The sequence below is a fragment of the Ranitomeya variabilis genome, chromosome 1 (genome assembly GCF_051348905.1).
Source record: "Ranitomeya variabilis isolate aRanVar5 chromosome 1, aRanVar5.hap1, whole genome shotgun sequence".
Classification (NCBI taxonomy): Eukaryota; Metazoa; Chordata; class Amphibia; order Anura; family Dendrobatidae; genus Ranitomeya; species Ranitomeya variabilis.
The window spans coordinates 1,129,718,107-1,129,731,915 of NC_135232.1; positions in this window are offsets into that span (position 1 = coordinate 1,129,718,107).

A 13,809-nucleotide genomic window follows, 5' to 3' on the forward strand; every position below is an offset into this window, starting at 1 on the left:
TTCCCACTCACTAGGATACACCTTTAACCCCTTCACCCCCGGAGCTTTTTCCGTTTTTTCGTTTTCGTTTTTCGCTCCCCTCCTTCCCAGAGCCATAACTTTTTTATTTTTCCGTCAATATGGCCATGTAAGGGCTTATTTTTTGCTGGACGAGATGTACTTTTGAACGATACCATTGGTTTTACCATGCCTTGTAACAGAAAACGGGAAAACAATTCCAAGTGTGATGAAATTGCAAAAAAAGTGCAATCTCACACTGGTTTTTTGCTTGGCTTTTTTGCTAGGTTCACCAAATGCTAAAACTAACCTGCCATTATGATTCTCCAGATCATTACGAGTTCATAGACACCTAACATGTCTAGGTTATTTTTTATCTAAAAGGTGAAAAAAAATTCCAAAGTTAGCTAAAAAAAAAAAAAAAAATTGCGCGATTTTCCGATACCCGTAGCGTCTCCAATTTTCGTGATCTGGGGTCGGGTGAGGGCTTATTTTTTGCGTGCCGAGCTGGCGTTTTTAATGATACCATTTTGGTGTAGATACATTCCTTTGATCGTTCGTTATTGCATTTTAATGCAATGTCGCGGCGACCAAAAAAACGTAATTTTGGCGTTTAGATTTTTTTCTCGCTACGCCATTTAGCAGTCAGGTTAATCCTTTGTTTTTATTGATATACCGGGCGATTCTGAATGCGGCGATACCAAATATGTCTATGTTTGATTTTTTTTAAATTGTTTTATTTTGATTGGGGCGAAAGGGGGGTGATTTGAACTTTTATATATTTTTTATTTCTTTTATATTTTTAAACACTTTTTTTTTCTTAATTTTGGCATGCTTCAATAGCCTCCATAGGAGGCTAGAAGCATGCACTACACGATCGGCTCTGCTACATAGAGGTGAAATACAGATCACCTCTATGTAGCAGAAAGGCAGGTGTACTTTGAGCGCTGACCACAGGGTGGCGCTCAAAGCAATCGGCCATAACAACCATAGAGGTCTCAAGGAGACCTCTGGTTGTTATGGCAATGCACCGCTGACCCCCGATCATGTGACGGGGGTCAGTGGTGCGAGCACTTCCGGCCGCGCGGCCGGGAGCGCTAGTTAAATGCCGCTGTCAGTGCTTGATGGCGGCATTTAACTAGTTAATGGGCGCGGGCGGATCGCGATTCCACTCGCGCTCATTGCGCACACATGTCAGCTGTACAAAACAGCTGACATGTCGCGGCTTTAAGGTGGGCTCACCGCCAGAGCCCACCTTAAAGCAGGGGATCTGCCAGCTGACGTACTATTCCGTCAGCTGACAGAAAGGGGTTAATGACCACCATAAACTACCATGCTAATGCAGCGCCCCAGAGTCCTGGTTGTTGCAGTACTGATGCTCCGCCGCTACGGGAGTGTTGGTACGTCTGATGGCACTGAAGGAGTCCACCTGACCAGGTATCACAGACACCAATACACTTCACAGGGGGAGCTAAGGTTGCTATGTATTAGGCCACTCCTCACAATCTGGTAAAACTGGGGGTTAGATAGGAAGTTAGACAGAAAGCTGACTGGGTTGGAACCAGGCAACATCCTGTGGCAGAGGGTGTTGCAGGGGAAGATTCAGGGGGGTCCCTGTCAGGGGTGGGATCCTGACAGAGACCTAGCGAACAGGAAGAAAGTTACGGGACTGCGCCTGCACTTCATTGCGGCGGTACCCCAAGAAAGGACAAGAAGCAAGGTTTCTTGTGAAGAGTGAGAAACGAGATCAACGCAACAAGGAGATAACACCAGTAGGAGTCGTGCTGTAAGACCGAGGCAACATCCTACTGAGGCGCGTAGCCGGTGGCCGGAAACGCCGAGGAAGTATTGAGCTCCAAGCCTTACTTCAAACCTACGGCAGGACAGTCAGTTATAGGCGGGCTGTCTCACCTAAATCACCTAAGCAGACATAGGGGGCAACAGTTGGAGAGGAGCGACTCTAGGGTCCCGGAAGAACTCCAGGCCTACCCGTCATACGGGTGCGTCCTAGCCATATCATCTGGGGGACGGAGAAGAACATCAGAATCAGTTGTGAGGGAACTTCAGAAACAGACACAACAGTTGTGAGGACTATCCCGTGGTGCTAAGCAGGGAAGTACTACAACACACAAGCGCTAGAAGGTAGGCACAGATTTCCACCTGCAACGAGAACTCTGGAGGTGTCATCGGACCGGCTGGTCTCAGACAGCCCTGTTAACCGTACTCCGGATTGAGGATCCTGAAGCCTTCAGTAAAGAGGTAAAGAGACTGCAACCCGGTGTCCTCGTTATTCATCGCGACCTGCACCACACCACATCATTCTCAACTTTCACTGGACGCCCCTCAGCAGGGTCACGGACCGGGTCTAGCCACCGTGACAATCCACAAATCGAGACAGAGAGGCCCGGTATCGGGTACCCCTCAGCCCTGCGACAGTGGGGGCGATCCAACTTGGCGTCACGAACAGGATCTACTTAAGCCTGAAGAATCAGGTCATGTGTGCCTTGGAACTGTGATTTATTGTGCTTGGACTGTGACTTATTGCAAAGACTGTGTATTGCAACTTGCCGCCAAAACCACCGTCATTACAGCGCTAAGGAGATCGCAGGAGAAGAAGAAGGGCGTGGAGTGGGCGTAGACATGCTGGAGAGCGCGAAAGACAATGGCCGCCCAGTCTAAATATTGTTGTACCATGAGGACGTGTCCGTCAGCGGCCGAGATCCGCCTCCTAATCCTCAATGGGGGGCGGAGACAGCGAAAAAGAAACCGCCCACGAAGGAGAGAGCGGGAAAAAGGCCAGGAAGTGACCCACGTGGAGGACGCGATGGCTGACCTCTCAGACCCAGAGTGTGGGGTGGAAGTGGAGAACTCCCCCAGCTACCCGGAGGAGTGTAGCGGTCTCGTCTCCCCAACCGAAGTGGGTCTCCTGCAACTTGAGATGGAGGACTTAATTGAACAGCTTCTCCAGCTGCGGATGGAAGCCAAGGCCACACCCCAGGAGATGCCAGCGGAGGAATCCCCGACCTCGGTTCCCGCACCGCTGATCGACTTGCTGACGACGTCTCCACCAATGTCACCGTTGGTGGGACCCACTGCGAGGGAGGACGTTCCACCAGCTGGTAAGGCCGCCGACCCTGCCCCGCTAGCAGAGGACCTGCTGATAGGCCCAGTTGCAGCGCCACCTCCCCCTGGGACCTATCGGCTCCAGCACCTCCTTCCCTGGGACCAGGCCAAAGACATGGAGCACCTCCTGAAGCCCCCGATATCGCCAGTCACCCTGCCGGGCGCGGTCTATGCGGAGCGCACGGTGTGCCGCTGGGTGAACCCCGGGGCCAACTTTATGAGGTTCCCCAGGGTGGCGACCCAGGAGGGTGAGATGGTGCAGGCCCTTAGCTGGGAGGAATACCAGGCCCAGCTAGAACAGCAGTGGGAACAGAAGGAGAAGGCGTACCAGGCCGGGCTGGAGGCCCATCACCAAAAAGACTTGGCGGTAAAGGATCGGGCCCGCAAGGACCCCACCACTCCTCAGGCCCCGCGCAGGCAGGGCGTCGTCATCGCCTTCAAGCTCTGCGGAGGCTGGGGCTTTATTAAAGAGCCAGGCCTGTACGCGGAGGTGTTTGTTAACCGGAGGGATGTCGAGTCCCACCTGAGAGAGGGTCACCCGGCTCGGGACCTCTACCCCGGGGACGAAGTTACCTACACCCGGTATTGGGCCCTCTTCTTTTTAACATATTTATTAATGACCTTGTAGGGGGCATTCAGAGTAGAATTTCAATATTTGCAGATGACACTAAACTCTGCAGGGTAATCAATACAGGGGAGGACAATTTTATATTACAGGATGATTTATGTAAACTAGAAGCTTGGGCTGATAAATGGCAAATGAGCTTTAATGGGGATAAATGTAAGGTCATGCACTTGGGTAAAAGTAATAAGATGTATAACTATGTGCTTAATTCTAAAACTCTGGGCAAAACCGTCAATGAAAAAGACCTGGGTATATGGGTGGATGACAAACTCATATTCAGTGGCCAGTGTCAGGCAGCTGCTACAAAGGCAAATAAAATAATGGGATGTATTAAAAGAGGCATAGATGCTCATGAGGAGAACATAATTTTACCTCTATACAAGTCACTAGTTCGACCACACTTAGAATACTGTGCACAGTTCTGGTCTCCGGTGTATAAGAAAGACATAGCTGAACTGGAGCGGGTGCAGAGAAGAGCGACCAAGGTTATTAGAGGACTGGGGGGTCTGCAATACCAAGATAGGTTATTACACTTGGGGCTATTTAGTTTGGAAAAACGAAGACTAAGGGGTGATCTTATGTTAATGTATAAATATATGAGGGGACAGTACAAAGACCTTACTGATGATCTTTTTAATCATAGACCTGAGACAGGGACAAGGGGGCATCCTCTACGTCTGGAGGAAAGAAGGTTTAAGCATAATAACAGACGCGGATTCTTTACTGTAAGAGCAGTGAGACTATGGAACTCTCTGCCGTATGATGTTGTAATGAGTGGTTCATTACTTAAATTTAAGAGGGGACTGATTACCTTTCTGGAAAAGTATAATGTTACAGGGTATATACACTAGATTCCTTGATAAGGCGTTGATCCAGGGAACTAGTCTGATTGCCGTATGTGGAGTCGGGAAGGAATTTTTTTCCCCATGGTGGAGTTACTCTTTGCCACATGGGTTTTTTTTGCCTTCCTCTGGATCAACATGTTAGGGCATGTTAGGTTAGGCTATGGGTTGAACTAGATGGACTTACAGTCTTCCTTCAACCTTAATAACTATGTAACTATGTAACTATGTAACTTTGGGGAGAAGGGGTGGTTCGCTTTGAACGTCCATAAGGAAAATTCCATGACACCCCCAACCAAGGTGCCCGCAAAGCAGCCCCCTGTGGTGAAGACACCCTCCTGTGACCGATCCACCGTCACTACAAAGACCACGGTGGTTACTCCCACTTGCACTGTGGTGAAGACCACCACCTGCACCATTGCTACCACCATCACTGTGGTGGCCGGAAGCCTGGCCACGGTGGTAGCTGGTGCCCAAGTTGGCATTGAAACCAAAACGGTGGCCACCCAGACCCCTGTCTGGGACAAGGAGGCCACCTCCTGCTCAGCCAGAACCTGAGTAAGCATAAGTGCTTTACAAACTGTATATAGTTAACTGTTTGTCTTTCTATGTGTCTTTCTGCTGCTACAACCCGACTAGGGTTAACTCTTAAAGGGATCCCTTAGTTTACCCGGGATCCCTATTTTTCCCTTTTTGTTTTGTTTCCTGTTTATCACTGTTGAAAAGAACTGCTGGATCATGAACACTGCATGATTACAAACTTATTGTAAATAGTTTGCACCTTCTTAAAGGTGCTCCCTACTGGTTTTACAAGGAAAAGGACTCTTTGCGAAGAAACTGTTCCTGGAAACAGTAGAGGCATCCCTGACTTACACGAACTCGCAGCTTGAGAAGTTGCACTACCTCCAAGAGACTTGGTCCCCTCTTAAAGGGAACGTTCACCAATAGCACTTAAAGCATAATGTTGCCTTAAAAGAAGTAATGATAGTATTTATATGTGAAAGTTATATGTAGTTAGTTAGTTGCTTGTAGGAAATGTTTAATAATGTGTTAAAGAATGAGGACAGAAAGTGAACCCGTACGGGGTTAATTGAAGAGTCCTCCTAGGAGCCATGCAGAGATGGCTCAGTGATCTTGTGCTGAGAGAAGGTTGATAAGTCCTATACTGTGTATAGAAAGAGAAAGGCAGAAGGCCCAGACGAGGAATGGGGCGGTCCTGCAGAAGAGCGAGAGGCAGTAGGCCTCGGGCAGATAGACAGGCGGTCCTGCGAATATAAAGTTGGAAAATGAAGAAAAGTTGATTATCATTGTAGTGTTTTATGAGTAAGCCTTTAGTGGATTCAGCTTATACTTCCTTAGAAGCAAAGTTAAATTATTGTTCAGTGATTGCACTAAGTAGAATACCCGGTTGGGTAATAGAAGTTATTTATAGTCTGTTATTTAAAATATTTAACCATGTTTGTAACATTCAAGAGTCCTCACCTCCCATAAAGGGAAGCACTGTTCTTATTACTTATTACTTGTTATTGCCTTTCAAAAATTGTGTGTCTTTTTGCTGACATGTATTGTTGTTTTCTTCCCACTCCACAAGTACTGGATTTAACCGGGGGGGAGTGCAGCGCCTCAGAGTCCTGGTCATTGCAGTACTGATGCTCCGCCGCTAAGGGGAGTGTTGGTACGTCTGATGGCACTGAAGGAGTCCACCTGACCAGGTATCACAGACACCAATACACTTCACAGTCTGGCCTCCAGGGGGAGCTAAGGGTGCTATGTATTAGGCCACTCCTCACAATCTGGTAAAACTGGGGGTTAGATAGGAAGTTAGACAGAAAGCTGACTGGGTTGGAACCAGGCAACATCCTGTAGCAGAGGGTGTTGCAGGGGAAGATTCAGGGGGTCCCTGTCAGGGGTGGGATCCTGACAGAGGCCTAGCGAACAGGAAGAAAGTTACGGGACCGCGCCTGCACTTCATTGCGGCGGTACCCCAAGAAAGGACAAGAAGCGAGGATTATTGTGAAGAGTGAGAAACGAGATCAACGCAACAAGGAGATAACACCAGTAGGAGTCGTGCTGTAAGACCGAGGCAACATCCTACTGAGGCGCGTAGCCGGTGGCCGGAAACGCCGAGGAAGAATTGAGCTCCAAGCCTTACTTCAAACCTACGGCAGGACAGTCAGTTATAGGCGGGCTGTCTCACCTAAATCACCTAAGCAGACATAGGGGGCAACAGTTGGAGAGGGGCGACTCTAGGGTCCCGGAAGAACTCCAGGCCTACCCATCATACGGGTGCGTCCTAGCCATATCATCTGGGGGATGGAGAAGAACATCAGAATCAGTTGTGAGGGAACTTCAGAAACAGACACAACAGTTGTGAGGACTATCCTGTGGTGCTAAGCAGGGAAGGACTACAACACACAAGCGCTAGAAGGTAGGCACAGATTTCCACCTGCAACGGGAACTCTGGAGGTGTCATCGGACCGGCCGGTCTCAGACAGCCCTGTTAACCGTACTCCGGATTGAGGATCCTGAAGCCTTCAGTAAAGAGGTAAAGAGACTGCAACCCGGTGTCCTCGTTATTCATCGCGACCTGCACCACACCACATCATTCTCAACTTTCACTGGACGCCCCTCAGCAGGGTCACGGACCGGGTCTAGCCACCGTGACAATCCCCGAATCGAGACAGAGTGGCCCAGTACCGGGTACCCCTCGGCCCTGCGACAGTGGGGGCGATCCACTAACAAAAGTGGTCACCAAACACAGTATGATACCCCACAGTAAATTCCTCCACAGTACCCTCCACACACCTCTCTACTGCAGTATAACACAGATCAGTTCTAAAGAAATGGCGTGCTCTCAACTGGATATGGGGTAGGTGAAGGTTGGACCTGGAATTAATCCAGTCAAAATCATAGAGTAGAAAAAACAGCCGCACTCAGAGTATAAGTTTTCAAAATGCGTAACAAAAGTCAGGTATTTATTTGAGTCACCACAGAAGTAGAAAAAAAGTGTCAAGGTAATGTTTCGACTCCGTGATGGGTCTTTATCAGACCACACTTTAAAGAGATGAGAGTATGAAAAGAGGAGCCACAGTAGAGTTTAGGGGCTCACAAACAGAGCTAAATGGCAGTATTTGAGTCATACCGGGAAGGCACGGAAAAGGACATTGGTCCTGGTGGGAACTGCGGGTCTCGTCTGGCGGAGGTCTGACACAGCACCACAGACCTCTGTGCTGCTTGGTTGGTCACATTATTAGTCACCCTCTCCATGAAGGTAACATTTTATTTCTACCCACTATGTGCACATATGCTCCATAGCAGAATCCCCCCCTTTTCCTTAGATGTACGGTAAATAAGCAGAACATTAGGATTAGCAATAAATGATGTAAATTCACGATCGGACATACAGTGATGACAATCTCATTATTTCAATGTATCTTCCTCACATGTAATTACTGTTCCATAAGAAGAGAAGAACCAACTTGTATATTGGAAAAGCATTAGGATAATGGATGAATTATATAGACATGATCCCTATGTGGACTCATTAGCGGCCATAATGAGTTTTTATCCTATCCATACTGTATCTTATCTTTGGACACCACTTGCCTTATAATTGGTCACGAGATGATCATGATGTAATTGATTTATCAGTGACATCATCATTAGCTCCAGTGAGATCTCCAGATAATTACATTCTTGACTGTCTGGAATGAAGAATCACATTTGGTGCTGAAGATGTTTCCTACTGTCGTAAAGAAAAATTAAAATCCATAAAGACATTTCCGGAGAGGGAAGAAATCACTCTCACAATGAACATATGGGATTGATTATTACTGGGGAAGTGCAAAAGAACTGACGCTTCCACTCTCATAGATTGTATCTTGAGAGCAGGACCCTCACTCCTTTTGGTCTCTATTGAGATATGTGTTATTCTGTAATGTCTTTATCATCTGTACAAGTCCCCTCTAAAATGAAATATGCTGCAGAAAATGTTGGCGTTAGAGAAATAAAAAAATATTATTATTTTTATTAACCTCCATTGAAGTAGGAATTCACCTTGAACATATGGGATTATACATGAGACCGAACTGGACAAATCAGCCTCGATGAGGGGAAAGTGTTCTCTACAGCCTGTAAGTCTGATGGGAAAGTGTTGTTTTCCCCTGGGGAGACAGTCTACATAGCTTCTGTCACCTGAAGTATGCAGGTTGAGGCCTTAACGTCACTTTTTCCTATCTTTAGCCAGGAGTTTCAGACTCCACTACCCATAAATATTAGTCTTGAGGAGCCGAGTGACCTTACAGAGAAGCCCATCTTCAAGAGCAAGAAAGAGAGGGTGTTGCGGGATCCAAGGGAGTTGTGCCGTGAGATGGGCCTGGGAGATGATCTGTAAACCAGCCTCCCATGCTACTGAAGGTGTCGTAGAGAAAACTTAAAATCCATGTAGACATCTACGGAGAAGGGACATGTCACTCTCACATTGAACATAAGGGATTAATTATAAATAGAGAAGTGCAAAGGAACTGACTCTTCAACCTCCATTGAAGTAGGAGTTCACATTGAACATTTGAGATTAATTATAGCTGGAGAAGTTGGAAACTAATTGTAACTGAGGAAGTGAGAACAAGCTGACATTAAAAAAAACCCAAGGAAGTAGGGACCTCTTGCAGTGACCAGGTAATTACAGCAGAAGAGATCTGCTCTGAGAGCCAGATACTAAACCTGGGATTCATTATTCAGAGGCAGAGAAGTACACTTCCAAGACATGAGTGAGCTTCCTCTGATCAAAGCATGGGTTCCAGACTTTTTGGAGCCAGTGGTCAGTGATGTATATTGGGGATTGCAACAATCAGATACTTACGGGAGATATATTTTCGGCAAAAATAATGCATTCACTCTCATGACCCTAAGGCCATTTTCACCCAACTTAAAATTGTCTGAAGGATGATGCTATCCATGCCATGTTTCATCTCTATAGAAACATAAAATTGTGATAGAAAGCATAACACAATATCTACCAAAAACTAATAGATGCGCCTTTTCTGGGAGGCTGCGGGCTGCTATTTTTAGGCTGTTGGGTAAATATGCATGGCCCCTTACCAGCCCCTAGCTGTCAGCTTTAGCATGACTGGTTGTCAAAATTGGGGGGACCCACACTGTTTTTTAAAATTATTTAAATAATTAAAAAATATGGCTTGGTGACCCCTCTATTCTTGATAATCAGCCTTGCTGAAGTTGACAGCTGAGGGTTGCAGCACCCAGCTGTGAGTTTTGCCTGACTGGTTATTAAAAATACAGGGGAACCCACGCTGTTTTTTTAAAATTATTTATTTACAGGGCAGGCGCTGCCTTTTGAATACTCCCATCAGTCTCCGCTGGCTCTCACTGTTATTAGCGGCAGCAGGACTCGGCTGATGGGAGCAATAGTCACATCAGCTGACACCAGTGACCAGAGGTAAACTTTATACCTCTGATCATAGCTGCATGCTCAAACTGTCTTTTGACAGTGTGGGAGCCGCGAATGTCTGACCGGCGATGATGATTTTACAGTCGGTCAGAAGCGGTGTTTGCTATGCTGTCATGCACATGACAGTGTGGCAAACACTGGATGTTCAGGCCCCCATTCAAGTAAATGGGGTTCAAGTTTGGGCCCGGGGACTGTTTAGGTACCCGAACCCGAACTTTTTGTAACTGTTCGGCCAAACCCACCAGACCCAAACATCCAGGTGTCAGCCCATCTCTAATGTTTAGTAACAGGACGTCCCCCTGTATGCAATCAAAGAGTCACATGTCTGTCAGTAGATACAGATACATTTTACCTTTTATGAGAGGCCATATAGGCTTCAACAGCATTAAGTAAGAAGCACCGCTAACCAAACACTATGAAGACCAAGGAGATCTTCAAACAAGTCAGGGACAAGTGGTTGAGAAATACAGATCAGGGCTGGGTTATAAAAAATATCCCAAGCTCTAATGATCCCCTGGAGCACCATCAAATCCATTATCATCAAATGGAAAGAACATGGTACCACAACAAACCTGCCAAGAGAGGGCCGCCCACCTAAACTCTCAGCCCAGGCAAGGAGGGTATTAATCAGAGAGGCAGCACAGAGACCAAAGGTAACCCTGAAGGAACTGCAGAGTTCCCATGCAGAGACAGGAATATATGTCCATATGACCACAAGAATCCATACACTCAATAGAGGTGGCCTTTATGGAAGAGTGGGCAGAAAAAAGCCTTTACTTACACACATTGTAAGGCTCATTTTGAGTTTGCCAAAAGACATGTGGGGACTCTCCAAATGTTTGAAGGAAGGTGCTGTGGTCAGATGAGACCAAAATTAAACTTTTTGACCACCAAAATTAATGCCATGTATGGCGCCAAACCAACACAGCTCATCACCCTAGGAACACCATCCCCACAGGGTGGTGACAGCATCATGCTGTTGAGATGTTTTTCAGCAGCAGGAATAAGTAAAACTAGATGGTTCCAGCCAGCTAACGCTCAGCACGCTCATTGCTATCTAATTAACGCTGCTGGTCATTAAAGTAAAGTAAATTTGACAACATTCAATAGCGCTTACACAGGTGGTAAATTAACGTAAAATGAAGTTAATAACAATAGTGTGGTGATGTGTTGGGGGCGGGATTATGTGTGGTGATGTGGTGGGGGGCGGGATTATGTGTGGTTATGGGGTAGGGGGGCAGGATTATGTGTGGTAATGGGGAGGGGGGGCGGGATTGTGTGGTAATGTGTTGGGGGGGCGAGATTATGTGTGGTGATGTGGTGGGGGGGCAGGATTATGTGTGGTGATGTGTTGGGGGCAGAATTATGTGTTGTGATGTGGTGGGGGGGCGGGATTATGTGTGGTGATGTGTTGGGGGTGGAATTATGTGTTGTGATGTGGTGGGGGCGGGATTATGTGTGGTAATGTGGGGGGGTGGGATTATGTGTGGTGATGTGTTGGGGGCAGAATTATGTGTTGTGATGTGGTGGGGGGGCAGGATTATGTGTGGTGATGTGTTGGGGGCAGAATTATGTTGTGATGTGGTGGGGGCGGGATTATGTGTGGTAATGTGGTGAGGGGCGGGATTATGTGTGGTGATGTGTTGGGGGCGGAATTATGTGTTGTGATGTGGTGGGGGCGGGATTATGTGTGGTAATGTGGGGGGGTGGGATTATGTGTGGTGATGTGTTGGGGGCAGAATTATGTGTTGTGATGTGGTGGGGGGGCGTGATTATGTGTGGTGATGTGTTGGGGGCAGAATTATGTGTTGTGATGTGGTGGGGGTGGGATTATGTGTGGTAATGTGGTGAGGGGCGGGATTATGTGTGGTGATGTGTTGGGGGTAGAATTATGTGTTGTGATGTGGTGGGGGTGGGATTATGTGTGGTAATGTGGGGGGGTGGGATTATGTGTGGTGATGTGTTGGGGGCAGAATTATGTGTTGTGATGTGGTGGGGGGGCGGGATTATGTGTGGTGATGTGTTGGGGGAAGAATTATGTGTTGTGATGTGGTGGGGGCGGGATTATGTGTGGTAATGTGGTGAGGGGTGGGATTATGTGTGGTGATGTGTTGGGGGCGGAATTATGTGTGGTAATGTGGGGGGGTGGGATTATGTGTGGTGATGTGGTGGGGGGCGGGATTATGTGTGGTGATGTGGTGGGGGGCGGGATTATGTGTGGTTATGTGGTGGGGGGCGGGATTATGTGTGGTAATGGCGTGAGGGCGGGATTATGTGTGGTAATGTGGGGGGGTGGGATTATGTGTGGTGATGTGGTGGGGGGCGGGATTATGTGTGGTTATGTGGTGGGGGGCGGGATTATGTGTGGTTATGTGGTGGGGGGCGGGATTATGTGTGGTAATGGCGTGAGGGCGGGATTATGTGTGGTAATGTGGGGGGGTGGGATTATGTGTGGTGATGTGGTGGGGGGCGGGATTATGTGTAGTAATGTGGTGTGGGGCGGGATTATGTGTGGTAATGTGGTGGGGGGCGGGATTATGTGTGGTAATGGCGTGAGGGCGGGATTATGTGTGGTGATGTGTTGGGGGGGCGGGATTGTGTGGTGATGTGGTGGGGGGGCGGGATTATGTGTGGTGATGTGTTGAAGGGGTGGGATTATGTGTGGTGATGTGGTGGGGAGCGGGATTGTGTGAGGTGATGTGGTGCAGATTATTTGTGGTGATGTAGTGGGGGTGGAGCTACTGTGCAGGTGGCGGGATTAGCGAGTAATCACGATGCCTCATATATAGATGGTCCAAGTTGAAGGGAAGATGGATGTTGTGAAATACAGGGATATTCTTGAGCAAAACTTGTTTCAGTCTGTCAGTGATTTGAGACTAGGACAAAGGTTCACATTCCAACAAGACAATGTCCCAAAGCATACTACTAAAGCATCACTCAAGGATACCTGTAAATGTTCTGGAGTGGCCATGTCAAAGCCCAGACCTTAATGCAATAGAGAATCTGTGTTCAGACATGAAGATCGCTGTTCACCAGAGGAAACCATCTAACTTGAAGAAGCTGGAGCAGTTTTGCCTTGACTAATGGCAAAAATCCCAGTGGAAAGATGTAGAAAGCTCATAGAGAGTTATCCAAAGCGACTTGCTGCGCTGATTGCCGGCAACAGAGGCTCTACAAAGTACTGACTTTAGGGCGGTGAATAGTTAGGCACACTGAAATTTTCAGTTATTTTGTCCTATTTGTTGTTTGATTCACAAAAAAAAAAAAAAGAAAACAAAAATGTTCACAGTTGTAGGCATGTTCTTAATGTTAACTGATGCAAACCCTAAAAAAAACATTGAAGTTCCAAGTTGTAAGGTAGCAAAGCTAGAAAAATGGCAAGGAGATGAATCCTTTTGCAAACACTGTAGATGAATCCTTACATACCTGTTTCTGTTACAATCACTGAACTCTGCTACGTCACCTCTAGTGTGCTTGTTGATGCACTCAGGTCAGCTATATCGTTAGACTCTACTGTATCACCACAAGTTTCGCTCTGTACATAAACAGCTCTGTCATACCATGCGGAACTGCTTCATCACCCAAAGCGTGTCTCCTGAAAAACCCCAATCTGCTACCTCAGTCTCTGCTACATCACTGAATGTGTTTCTTCTGACATTCGCAAGTCTACAGTCCCGTTAAGATCTGGTTTATCATCGCAACTAAATCTCCAGTCATATTTAACTCTGCTTCTCTTATTAAATCACTCAAGTCGG